At 39.3% G+C, this 12598-nt stretch overlaps 1 protein-coding gene and 1 non-coding gene across 4 annotated transcripts in view; one reads left to right on the plus strand and one right to left on the minus strand.

Moving 5' to 3' along the window:
* The window catches only part of Zhx3 (zinc fingers and homeoboxes 3), a 114750-nt gene that overhangs the window by 18103 nt on the left and 84049 nt on the right, over positions 1-12598 (minus strand). The gene's annotated exons all lie outside the window — the stretch shown is intronic.
* LOC127686589 (small nucleolar RNA SNORA26) lies at positions 10363-10486 on the plus strand. The gene has a single exon (XR_007978189.1). It is a non-coding gene; the product is annotated as a small nucleolar RNA SNORA26 (small nucleolar RNA).

Consider the following 12598-nt stretch of genomic DNA (forward strand, 5'->3'; position numbering starts at 1 on the left):
CAATCAAAATAAGTATATACTTTTCCTCACATTATTGAACATATCTTTGTTACATGGCTTTCATAATTAAAATGTCTACTGTCTAACCATATACTGCAGTGAATTTTACTGAATCCTGTTCAATATTACATGAGCGTCAACTGCCCACTTTATGGGTCACAATATAAGAACAGCAATGTTCATACAGGTATTTTTTCTTCTATAGGTTATTTCCTGAGGATAAGTATATAGAAATAGGTCTTATTAGCCTAAAGTACATAATTGCTAAGTACTGTTAAATATAATTAGCAAATTCTTTGAAGTAAGTGCTTTATAATGCCAAACATAAGAATGATTCACAGTGACAGTCCTCTAGTGAGCACAGCAGCTTGTTGGATAAGCTATGAAAGATTTCAGACAGAATAAAAGTGTAAGAAGAACACAGCAGATCAACTGGGCTTCACCAAATATAAAGTTGGACTTCAAAGGTCACTTTCAAAGTGACAAAATGGGGCTGGAGTTGAAGCTAGTGATGGAGTTTCTTTGAGGTGGGGAGGACACAACATCTGTCCCAACACTGGGACACCCAACACTGGGACCACTGGGACCCAGGCACACAGGAACTCCACCAGACCAGTGCTCGGGTTCCTTCCGGTCTATCTGGGCCAGTGTCCTGAGCAGACCTTGGGCACAAACTTCACAGCCAATCGTACAACACCCAGAGGAAGCTCCACTCCCAGGTGCTTTTACACACCTAGGATCACCGGATCCCAGGATCCTAGGAGCTTGGTCTCACCAGGATCTCAGGGTCCCAGAAGCAGCTTGACTCCCAGGAGCTAAGACACACCCAGGATCTCAGGATCACAGGATCCCAGAATCACAGGATCACAGAAACAGTATGACTCTGCGGAGTTCTGACACAACCAGAATCACAGGAGGACAGGCTCCAGTCAGATATAGCAAGGGCAGGTAGCACTAGAGATAACCAGATGGCGGGAAGCAAGGATAAGAACATAAACAACAGAAACCGAGGTTACTTGGCATCATCAGAATCCAATTCTTCTACGATAGCAAGTCCCAGATACACCATCACACCAGAAAAGCAAGATTCAGATCTAAAATCACTTCTCATGATGATGTTAGAGGACTTGAAGAAGGGCATAAATAACTCCCTTAAATACAGGAGAACACAGGTAAACATCTGGAAGCCCTTAAAGAGGAAACACAAAAATCCCTTAAAGAACTACAGGAAATCAAACAGGTGAAGGAAATGAACAAAACTATCCAGGATCTAAAAATGGAACTAGAAACAATAAAGAAATCACAAAGTGAGACAACCCTGGAGCTATAAAACCTAGGAAAGAGATCAGGAGTCATAGATGCATCAACAACGGAATACAAGAGATAGAAGAGAGAATAATCTCAGGTGCAGAAGATACCAAGAAAACAATGACACAACAGTCAAAGAAAATGCAAGAAGCAAAAAGCTCCTAACCCAAAACATCCAGGAAACCCAGGACACAATGAGAAGACCAAACTTAAGGATTATAAGTATAGAAGAGAGTGAAGATTCCCAGCTTAAAGAGTCAGTAAATATCTTCAACAAAATTCCCTAACCTAAAGAAAGAGATGCCCATGAACATACAAAAAGCCTACAGAACTTCAAATAGAGTGGACCAGAAGAGAAATTTCTCCCATTACATAATAATCAAAACATCAAATGCACTAAACAAAAAAAGAATATTAAAAGCAGTAAAGGAAAAAGGTCAAGTAACATAAAGGCAGACCTATCAGAATTTCACCAGACTTCTCACCAGAGACTATGAAAGCTAAAAGATCCTGGGCAAATGTCATACAAGCCCCAAGAAAACACAAATGCCAGCCCAAGCTACTAACTATACCCAGCAAAACTCTCAATTACCATATATGGATAAAATAAGACATTCCATGACAAAACCAAATTTACACAATATCTTTGCACAAATCCAGCCCTACAAAGGATAATAAATAGAAAATACCAACACAAGGAGGGAAACCACATCCTAGAAAACGCAAGAAAGCAAACTTTCATCAAACCTACACAAATATAATTCCACCTCTAACAACAAAAATAACAGGAAATAAAAAAATCACATTTCCTTAATATCTCTTAATATGAAAATTAACATTACCAACATATCCTAATTGATTGAAATTCAAAAAATGAGGAATTAGAAATTTGTGGGCATACATTTTCTGCTCATTTGTACATGACAGTTTCTTGCTGTATACCGCATAATGGTCTTGAAATCATGCTTCCCCTGTCTCGGCCTCTTTATAAGTAGGATTGTTTATTTGATGTTTTACACTATACTATGATTTTCAGAACAGCTCACATATTTCAAAATTATTTATACAGCCAAAAGAAACATAGACAATTAATTTGAGAGGTGGTTTGTAAGAAAACAACAAAGAGTGAGACTGAATGATTTGCTTGATATTATTATTATATCAATTTTGAAAATGACCTTATAAGTTACTCTTTTTCTGAGATGAATGCTTTTCAAAATCATCACAGCCAATGAAACAGAATCTTATCCTTACTTACATAATGTCTGTGCCACCCTCCAAGCAGAAACATTGTTCATTGAAACAGTTCATGAATGACTTCATGAATAGTCCTTAATATACACACAATTTCTGAAATGAATGTAACCTGTTCCCTGTGGGCTGAAAATGATGACAATCACCCACGTCAAATAGCTTTGACCATAGCAGGAAATCTGTATTCAAATAACTATGCCTACAATTCATTCCTTGGCACAGCAGAATTGTCAACTCTGAGCTTGGCTACTATAGAGGTAAGGTAAAATCCTTTGGTGATGTGAGGGACGTTGAAGTACAGCCTTATTACGATGAACTCCAATGTCTAAAAATTGTTCTTATTTTGGGTTTGTACCACAGTGAGAGCTAAGATTTTAAGCTCTACTAAAAACAAAACAAACAAAAAGACTATCTTTTTATGTTGATTTAATAACAAACATGTACATCACTTTTATGACTGGTATAAAAATATATACTGTGTTGAATATAATAAAAAATAAAAATACAAATTATAAAAAAGAGAAAGCTTGACATGCACAAGGAGCTGATCATGTACTACAGCACTAAAATGGGCTTTAAAAATCATCTATCTGATAAGATGTACCTGGAATATATATGATAATATTTTACAACTTAAGAACACCACCATCTCCAGGACAGCCAAGGCTACACAGAGAAACCCTGTCTCAAAACAACAACAACAAACTAAGAAGCATTCCATCTACTTAAAAATGAAGAAAGGATTGTTCAGATATTTCCCCTAAGACATACACATGGATAATAAGTACATTTTAAAGTGTACTTATTAAGTTTGCCATACTTTGACATACTCCACTGATCAAAAATAAGTTATAAGGCCAATCCCAATTAAAGAGGATGGAAAACAAATTTCCCCTCATGGACCAGAAATTTTCCATGCTAGAAGCAATGGTGGTATTTATTTTGTTAGCCCATCTACAAAAGATGGACATTATATAGTATTAAAGAATTATTTATTATCTTTGTATTTAATACTAGCATTTCAGCTATATCAAAACAAAAGCCCCAAATTGGTTAGTATGACACAAGAAAACATTTATAAGCAAAACAACACCATGATATGGTAGCATACACCTTTAATCCCAGCACTTGGGAAATAGAGGCAGGCAGATCTCTGTGAGTTCAAGACCTGCCTAATTTACATAGTTAGTTCCAAGACAGCCAGAGCGACATAGTGAGACCCTGTCTCATAAAACAACAACAAAAAATAATAAAACAAAAAGTACCAACATCATTGTAGCTAAGGAAACATATCAAAACTATAATGAGATCCCTCTGCACCCCATCAGGAGAGATGCAGTCACATGGCAGAGAACAAATTCTGACAAGAATGTGTTGAAATTGGAACCTTAACTGTTTCTGGAATGCAGCTACTTTGAATAAAGATTTTTGCAGTTCCCCAAGAATCTACTACATACATAGTTACCAAATGTATCCAATAATTCTACTCCTGAACAGATGCAAAACAGAATGAAAATTGTGTGTGTGTGAGAGAGAGTGGGGGTTAGAGGCCATAAAATCACAGCCTTTAGTAGATCTTAGAAAAGGGTCATCACTCACATGTTTACATTTATAATTTAAGTGACAGTTTTGTGACACAGTCTGTGGTTTATGTCTACCTGGAATAAGGGTGAATGGCAATGTCTGTAAGCATCACGCTTGGTAAGAGCGAGAAAAGAAAGATGGAGAGCCACCAACTGGAAGATGCACTACCAGCTAGAAGAGAGGCTTACTACAAGCACAGACCACCAGTAGAACTCAGTAGCAGATAATGCAGGACCCTTGCTTCTATGGCACAAATGGAAAAGCACAGGGCCAGTGCTGGTATTTGTGATAAGGACTGGGTTTCATTGAGCAACAGGGAAATAATGTCTCCAGTATTTTATTTACAAAAGCTGAGAATTGGAGCCTTCACTGTTTTTTACAAAAGCTGAGAAGTGGCCTAAGTAGGGGAAGGTACATATGTATGCATGAATGCACAGGTGTGTGTGTGTGTGTGTGTGTGTGTGTGTGTAGGCAGGCCTAACATTGATATCAAGTGTCTTTATTGACCACTTTCTACCCTATATTCTGAGGCAGGACCTGGACCTGGAAATTGTTGTTTTGGTTAAGTCTGGCTAGCCAATTTGCTCTAGGTATACTGTCTCTGCCTCCTATATGATGACATTACAGGCAACAGCCACACCCACCCAGCTTTCCTGTGGGCTCTGGGGATTTGAACTCTGGTATTCATGCTTGCATGACAACGATTTTATACTCACCAATAAGAAATTTGAGTAAAATGTATTACTATATTACCAACACACATAAATCATGAATTTTTCCATATAACAGGAGTGACTGGTTAGAGAAATGACGGAAAAGTAAATTCACATTAATAATCAAGGCTCTAAAACCTTTAACAATAACCACAAAGCTTTAATAAAAACAACAGACAAAAAGAAATGAAAAGAAAGAAAAGAAAACCTAGTAAGAGCCAGGGTGCCTTCTTAAAGTAAAGACTCAGAACTCCAACAATATCAGGGCTTTCCAGATCCATGTTTGATTTCAGTGGGATTAAAATCACAGTCAAGATGCCACTATGTTGATGGTGTAATCTAGGTGGTAGGTATGTGGATGCCACCATGTTGTCGGTGTAATCTAGGTGGTAGGAATGTGGATGCTCCACCTTTATCTTTTAATTTTCCTCTTTTTTTTTTTTTTTTTTTGGCTTTTTTGGATTTGGTTTTCTCGAGACAGGGTTTTTCTGTGTAGCCCTGGCTGTCCTGGAACTCACTCTGTAGACCAGGCTGGCCTCGAACTCAGAAATCCGCCTGCCTCTGCCTCCCAGAGTGCTGGGATTACAGGCGTGCGCCACCACCGCCCGGCTAATTTTCCTCTGTTTGAAACTTTATTTTTTAAAGTGTTGGAGAGAAATCCCCTAATAATTTTTTCATGGAATTTGACAAACTGAATTTTAATTGTCCTTTTAAGAGGAAAGGTTAAAAAAAAAACAACCAAACAAATAAAAAAAAAAATCCCAGCTTTATATTTTTGAAACAGAACAAGAAACCAAACTTTAAAACTTAATGATCAAAGAGACATGTTATGATAGATGATGAAGGGATCATTATATGACTATGATGGTCAGCCAGTCTTGATGGCTACTTTCAAGGGACTGAAGAAGTACCTGAGAGATTAATAAAAGAAGCAAATCCCTGAGAGTCTGCTGGTATTCCCATAAAACATTAACTAAGCAGGGAAATGCTATCCCACAGGCAAAGAGAGAAAACATCCAGCAGCAGACAGGCCTCTTCTGATGCCTGGCCACAGAGTGTGAGCTGCTGTGCTCCTCCACAACTCCCTCAAGTGGACTGACACCTCTAAACACATGGAGCAAAGTAATGTTTCCTTTGTTTCTTCCAGACATTTGTGACAGAAACAGGCTATCAGTTACATTTTATGCACATGGATTTTTGTTCTTTTATTGTTTAACTTTATATGTCTGTGTGTGTTTCTCTGTCTTTATATGTCTGTGTGTATGCATATATGTGTGGGTACCCAAAGAGACCAGAAGAGGACACTGGATACCCTGGAACTGGAGTTATAGGAGGTGATGAACCATTTGATATGAATGCTGGGAACCAACATTGGGTCCTTGGAAAGAACAGCCAACACTCTTACACACTGAACCATCTTCTCCAGGCCCTAAGTTACAGAATAAATGAGCACTTTTGAGAATCACTGTTGGGCATAATTGAAGGATCCCAATTGGTGGCCATTGGTCAGAGGCTAGCATTGTAAACAACTGCTATAAACACTCAACAAATTCAAGCATCCAAATCAAGAAACTTGTGAAACATAAGATAAAGTACACACAAGAAGAGTCACTGTGCACTGACAGCAGCACCATTTAATTAGAAAAAGAAGTCCAACTGTAAGTAAATGTAAAAAAAAAAATCCTACTTCTTAAATCAAGATCCTTCATTGTCTTCTGGGCTGTCATGTTTCTTGACTGTACCTGCATGCAAAGGCATTTGTGACAGTTGTAAACACCAGAGGGCTTGCTCTAGAGCCCTGCTTCCTGTACTTCTCTTTCTTTAGAGAAGATGGTTTGCTTATGCTATAATCCTTTCTTCTCAACCAAGCAATAATTAGGTCATCAAAATGATACTGCTGGCTGTGTGTAGAAACACACACCTTTAATCCCAGTGAATTACAGGTTAGCCTGGTCTCTGCATAGGGAGTTTCAGAAAAGAGATGGGGCAGGGGGAGAGAAAGGAATGAATTATGTTTTATAACACCTGAATAAACAAGCTTTAGCCAGACAAAAATCTCAGCTCAGAGAAGTGAAAGTGAGCACAGATTCCCAACCTTAACCAAGGATTGATACATGCTAGAAGGAAAACTTAGCTCTCTCTAATGGAGTGACACTGGATGCAGTAATCACACTACTGAGCGGGCCCTATGCTCAGGAGTAGTTGGTCAACACAACACAGACTCCATGATTTGTTTTTGTGTGCTATTGTGTTTGTTTTGTATTTTTTGTCGTTTGGACATTTTGTTTTGATATTTTTAAAGCAAGAGAGAGTGACAAAGAACAGGAAACTGGGTGGGTAGGGAGGTGGAGAGGTTATGGGAGACCTGGGGGAGGGAAAGAGTATGATTAAAATACATTGTATGAAAATTTGAAAGAATAAAAAGTATTTTTAAAAGAAATAGTGCTTTAAAATGTGTTCATATGGCCAGTGAGATGGCTCAGCAGGTAAAAGCATCTGTAATTGAGCCTGATGACTTCAGTGCGATCCTCAGGACTTACACGGTAGAAAGACGGTCTTGTCTTCTGACCTCCACATGCAAGCCATGGTGCATGCACACACACACTTCAATTATTTTTTAAGATTTATTTACTTTTCATGAATGACTGTTTTGTCTGTTTATATATATATGTGCAGAATTTAAGCATGATATAAGCCACCATGTGGATGCTAGGACTCAAACCTGGCTCCTGTGCAATAACAGCCAGTATTCAACCTCTGAGCCATATTTCCAGCCCAATTCAAATGTTTTGGGGTTTGTTTTACTGGCAATCAAGAGAACAGTAATAAGGGGACAGAAATCAGGCTTTTAGGGTAAGTGCTATGATCAAAATAAATAAAAATTCATTTGTAAATGAGCTGCATCTTATTTGGATCCTGATTCTAACAAACTAAGAACAAAAAGACAGTTTTTTTAAACTATCAGGGAAACAAACTTGTTGGCAGTTTAGCTTATTATCACACTGAAAAAGAAAAACACCAAACCCAGTGGCTTAAAGAAAAGAATGTCTGTCTCATGATTCTGAATAGCCTTAGCTAGGAGATTCTTTGCCCAGGGCAGGGAAACTAGAGAGCAGGCTATGGCTTCTCTCCTGCATCTGTCACACCCTGCCTGGGATGCTTGGGACAGGACTCGGTCTTCTCCCTCACATGGCAGCTTAGGCCTTCTCACAGTATGGCCACAGTAAAGAGTAGTCAGACTACTTGTATGGTGGATGACTTCCAAGACAGGAAGTTGCCAGCTTCCTTGAGAGCTAGATCTGGAACTGCCAATATTACTTTTGACATACTCCACTGGTCAAAAATAAGTTGTAAGGCCAATCCCAATTAAAAGGGATGGAAAACAAATTTCCCCTCTTGGACCAGAAATCTTCCATACTAGGAGCAATGGTGGTATTTTTTTTTTTAGCCCACCTACCATAAATGGGCATTATATAGTATTGAAGAATTACTTACTGTCTTTGTATTTAACACTAGCATTTCAGTTATGTCAAAACAAAAGCCCCAAATTGTTTAGTGTGATGCACAGAAATATTTATAAGCAAAACAACTCATGATGTACTAATTTACTGGAGGGTGAAAGAATCACAAGAAAAAATGGGGACTGGGTAAAAATAGAAAAAAAAACCCTGACCATTCTACTGCATATATCTCATATTTTTACAAATAAAAACAAAATCTGGCATAAACGGATGTATGATAAAGCCTTTATAGCAACTTCTAAAAAGTGTTTTGTTTTAAATGTTTTTCTTTCCTTTCTTGGAAATTACTAACTTTGACCATGACAACCTGCCACCCACCTTCCTACTGCTCAAGCCCACCTTAAACGACTATCTTTCTAAGAATGTTCCACATCACCAAGAAAACTAAGTTAATGTCAATTCTACCACTCAAAAGACATGCCATCCTATCTTTCCCAGTGCCATCGTCAGTGCCCCTAGAGGATTATTAATGCTCCCACCCTCTTTTAACACAGAGAAGCTACTAAGCAAGGAGGAGGACAGGATATGCCCATCACAGCAGATCCTCATTCTGATTAAGTCCATTTTCCCTTCAGGGTACATTTACCCAATCTACTAGAGCAAACAGTCCTTTTACTGTCACATTTCCTTATACATGGTTCAAAGAGTTTACAATGATTCCAGTGGGTTTGGTGGGCAGTGGTCATTCTTCTCATCTGTTTCTTTATTCTACTTTATGTCTGATTTTTTTCTCCTCCTTTCTTTTATTTTGAGACAGGGTTTCTCTGTGTAACAGCCCTAGCAGTCCTGGAACTCACTCTTTAGACAGTGGCCTCAAACTCACAGAGATCTGCCTACCTCTGCCTCCTGTGTGCTGGGATTAAAGGCATGTGCCACCACTGCCTGACTCTATTTTTCTTTCTTTTTTTTTTTTTTAAAGCATTAAAGGGTATCTTAGTAAGGACTGCTTTTGCTGTGATGAAACACCATGACCAAATGCAACTTGGAGAGGAAAGGGTTTCCTTAGCTCACACTTCTTCCACATTGTAGTCCACCACTGAAGGAAGTCTGGACAGGAACTCAAACAGGGCAGGAACCTGGAAACAGGACTTAATACAGAGACCATGGAGGGACTTGCTCAGACTGCTTTCTTATAGCACCCAGGACCACCAGGGACAGCACCACCCACAATAGGCTGGGCCTTCCCACATCAATTGCTAATTAAGAAAATGCCTTACAGGCTTGCCTACAGCCTACTCTTAGAGAGGCACCTTCTCAGTTGAGGCTCCCTTCTGTCTGATGACTCTAGCTGTGCCAATCTGTCATAAAACCTGCCAGTACTAAGGGAATTTCAATGTCAGAATGATTCTTACTTTTTTCCTACTGTCAGAATAGGGGCTGTGGTCCAACAAGATGGCTTACTAGGTAAGGGAGCTTGCTGCCAAGCCTGACATGTTCTATATCTGGTACTCACATAGTAGAAGAAGAAAACAACTCCCACAAAATGTCTTCTGACCTCCATTTGTACATTGTGGCATGTGTGTCCATGCACAGAAAAAATGCAACAATAATAATATTAAATAATAAAAAAGATGATCAGCTGTATTTTTACTGTTACATCAAATAGAAAACTGTCACTGTGGGATGGAATGAATCAGCAGCACTCTATCCCTAACAGCACACATAGAAAATCATCTTTCATCAGGAGTGTGTGTGGGCAGAACTATGGTAATACAGCAGATCTTCTGGTTAGAGTAGTCAGAGTTCTGTTGAATATAAAGAGTTTATAAAGTTCAAATCTGTCTAACTCTATATCTGCTAGTGGTAAAGAATGGCAGAGCCCCTAGTTTAACCCACTGAGTGCTTACATGTTTCAATACTTTCTGCATTTAAAATTCATAATTCAACTGAGGACTCAGGGCTTAAAGCTCTCTGCTTTCACCCCTCAAACAGTTCTTGTTTCTGTCAACTCACCAACAGAAATAGCCTTCTCCACTCAGACGTTATCACTTCTAAAGTGAATGCTACTTTAAGAGGCTAACACAGAAGGGTATAGGAACTCTCCCTCCATAAAACCCAGAGAGGAAAACTACACCTCCTCTTTGGATCCTGTCTGAAGTCACAGATGAAAAATAAAAATAAAGTGAATGCTACATTATTCTTCAAGCTCAGAAGAGCGAACATGTTATGAACACAGGGGTCCCAGAATAAGAGGTACTTGAAAGACTCAGTTTAGCCAGCCTCCTCTGCATGAGAGTCCTTCAATGCACCACTGCTTGCTCATCAAAACAGTCATTGTCTGAGCATCTCCAGAGACAAGGAGCTCAACACTTAGCACCAATGGAAAGGGTTTTAAATAGTATTGTATAGTGAGCACACATGCAAATACTTTTATGTAGGTTAGATTTGTTAAGCTGATGCCATCTCTGAACTCAAGAAGTCACTGGTCTTCTGTGGTTATTAGGACCATTAATACTCTGAAGCTTGCTTTCCTAGACACATTGGAATTCCCTATCTAACCAAGGTTAGGTGTAACCAATGAAATGTGGGAAAATGTGTTACCTCCAGGGGGCACTTTCAGGAAAGGATCTGCTTTGTTTCAGTATTTATTCTTGGGCCTGTTCATTGACACTGTCTCAGAGAGTGACTACTCACTTAGTCCTAAAAGAAGAGCTGGGAGTTAAGCATATAGCTCAATGGAAAAGCCCTTGTCTTACATGTACAAGGCCCTGTTTTCAATCCCCAGCACTGGTGCATCAGCTGGGACATGAAGGAGTGAGCTGTCATGTGCATGTGGGGAAGCATTTTCCAGGCAGAAATAGCAGCCAACACTAGGTGTTGAAACAGTGGCAGAGGTAGAGGGCAGAAAGAGACCAGGTTAAAGAGCTGTGGGGGTGGGACAGTGCAGACACACAATGATGTTAAAATTTCTCTGAGACAGGCAATCCAAAGGTGGACTTTAAACACAGGGCTGAAAAGATCTGCCTTGTGTTTATTTAGTTCAGCATGGCTCCATGGGCTTTACTGACAACAAACTAGGAAGAGCCAGAGGCTGTGGGGGGGGGGGGACATCCATGAGAATATGAAAGAAGTCCAGGCAGGAGACAACAGTGGCTGGCAACAGACTGAGAGAAACTAAGGTAATGAGGGGGTAGCTGGGTTCTGAAAAGAATTGAAAGTACAGGGTATGTGTACTGTGTCCATGTGAATGGAGACAACTTCAATTTGGTAAGATGATGGCATTACTATTAACCAAAACATATTTGAAGCTAGTAAGCACCATGCAGAAAGCAAAAGGAGTTCTGAGCTGCTGATAGTGGACAACTGTTCTAGGGGAAACTAGATTGAGCTGGTTTTCTCCCAAGTGTTTCAGGGAGCAAATGGATCAGACTGCTAATGAGCAGAGAGGCTGTGAAATGCCAATGTCTCCAGTGAAAAAGACTCTAGTCTTTGCCAAAACCCACTCAAACCCACAGGAAAAATACAGGAAGTGGGGTGAGACTTAAGGGGTTGGGATAGGGCTGGGAGCAAGGCTAGGGTAGCAGAAAAGGCGAGTGGCCAGCACTTGTTCCACGGAGGTGTGAGAAAGCTGCTTTCAAAGTAAATGTGTTACTGGGAAACAGACTTGAATCCTAAATTTTGTTTCAAATACAAAAGTAAATTACTTTATTTAATTTAAACTAAAAAATTTTAAAGCATTATAAATGGTTTGTTCTGGATGTGGTTTTACTTCTGAAATTACATTTGTTTTGTTTTAATTGAAAATTTCCAGTCTAGGCCACATGGTTTTCAAGCTAAATAGCTTGCAGGCTGGCATGCTTACAAGAATCTCTGAAGAACACTCATTTAGAAAATAAAATCCCTCCCTGGCTCACCCTGAAAATCCAGCAGCCCTCTTCCTCTTCCTCCTCCTCCTCCTCCTCCTCCAGACTTAGTTTCATTGACAACTCTTTTCACTGACCTTACTACAAAGACCACAAGATCAGACACACAGTACTTCATTCCATCACTGTGAGGAATACAGTGCTTTTCTTTTGTCTGCTTTTCTTTTTTTTTTTTCTTTTTTTCTGCTTTTCTTTTGTCTGCTTGGGGAAAACCAGACATCTGAGGTTGTATTCAGTGGGTGAGTCTTCAAAAATAGATATACTCTCTCACTAAAAATGGAAATGTTCTCCTTTATTCAACTCAGCCACTCTGATATAGATATGAACTCACCCTATTGATAAACCCACACATATA

The sequence above is a fragment of the Apodemus sylvaticus genome, chromosome 5, assembly GCF_947179515.1.
Source record: "Apodemus sylvaticus chromosome 5, mApoSyl1.1, whole genome shotgun sequence".
In the NCBI taxonomy this organism is placed as follows: domain Eukaryota; kingdom Metazoa; phylum Chordata; class Mammalia; order Rodentia; family Muridae; genus Apodemus; species Apodemus sylvaticus.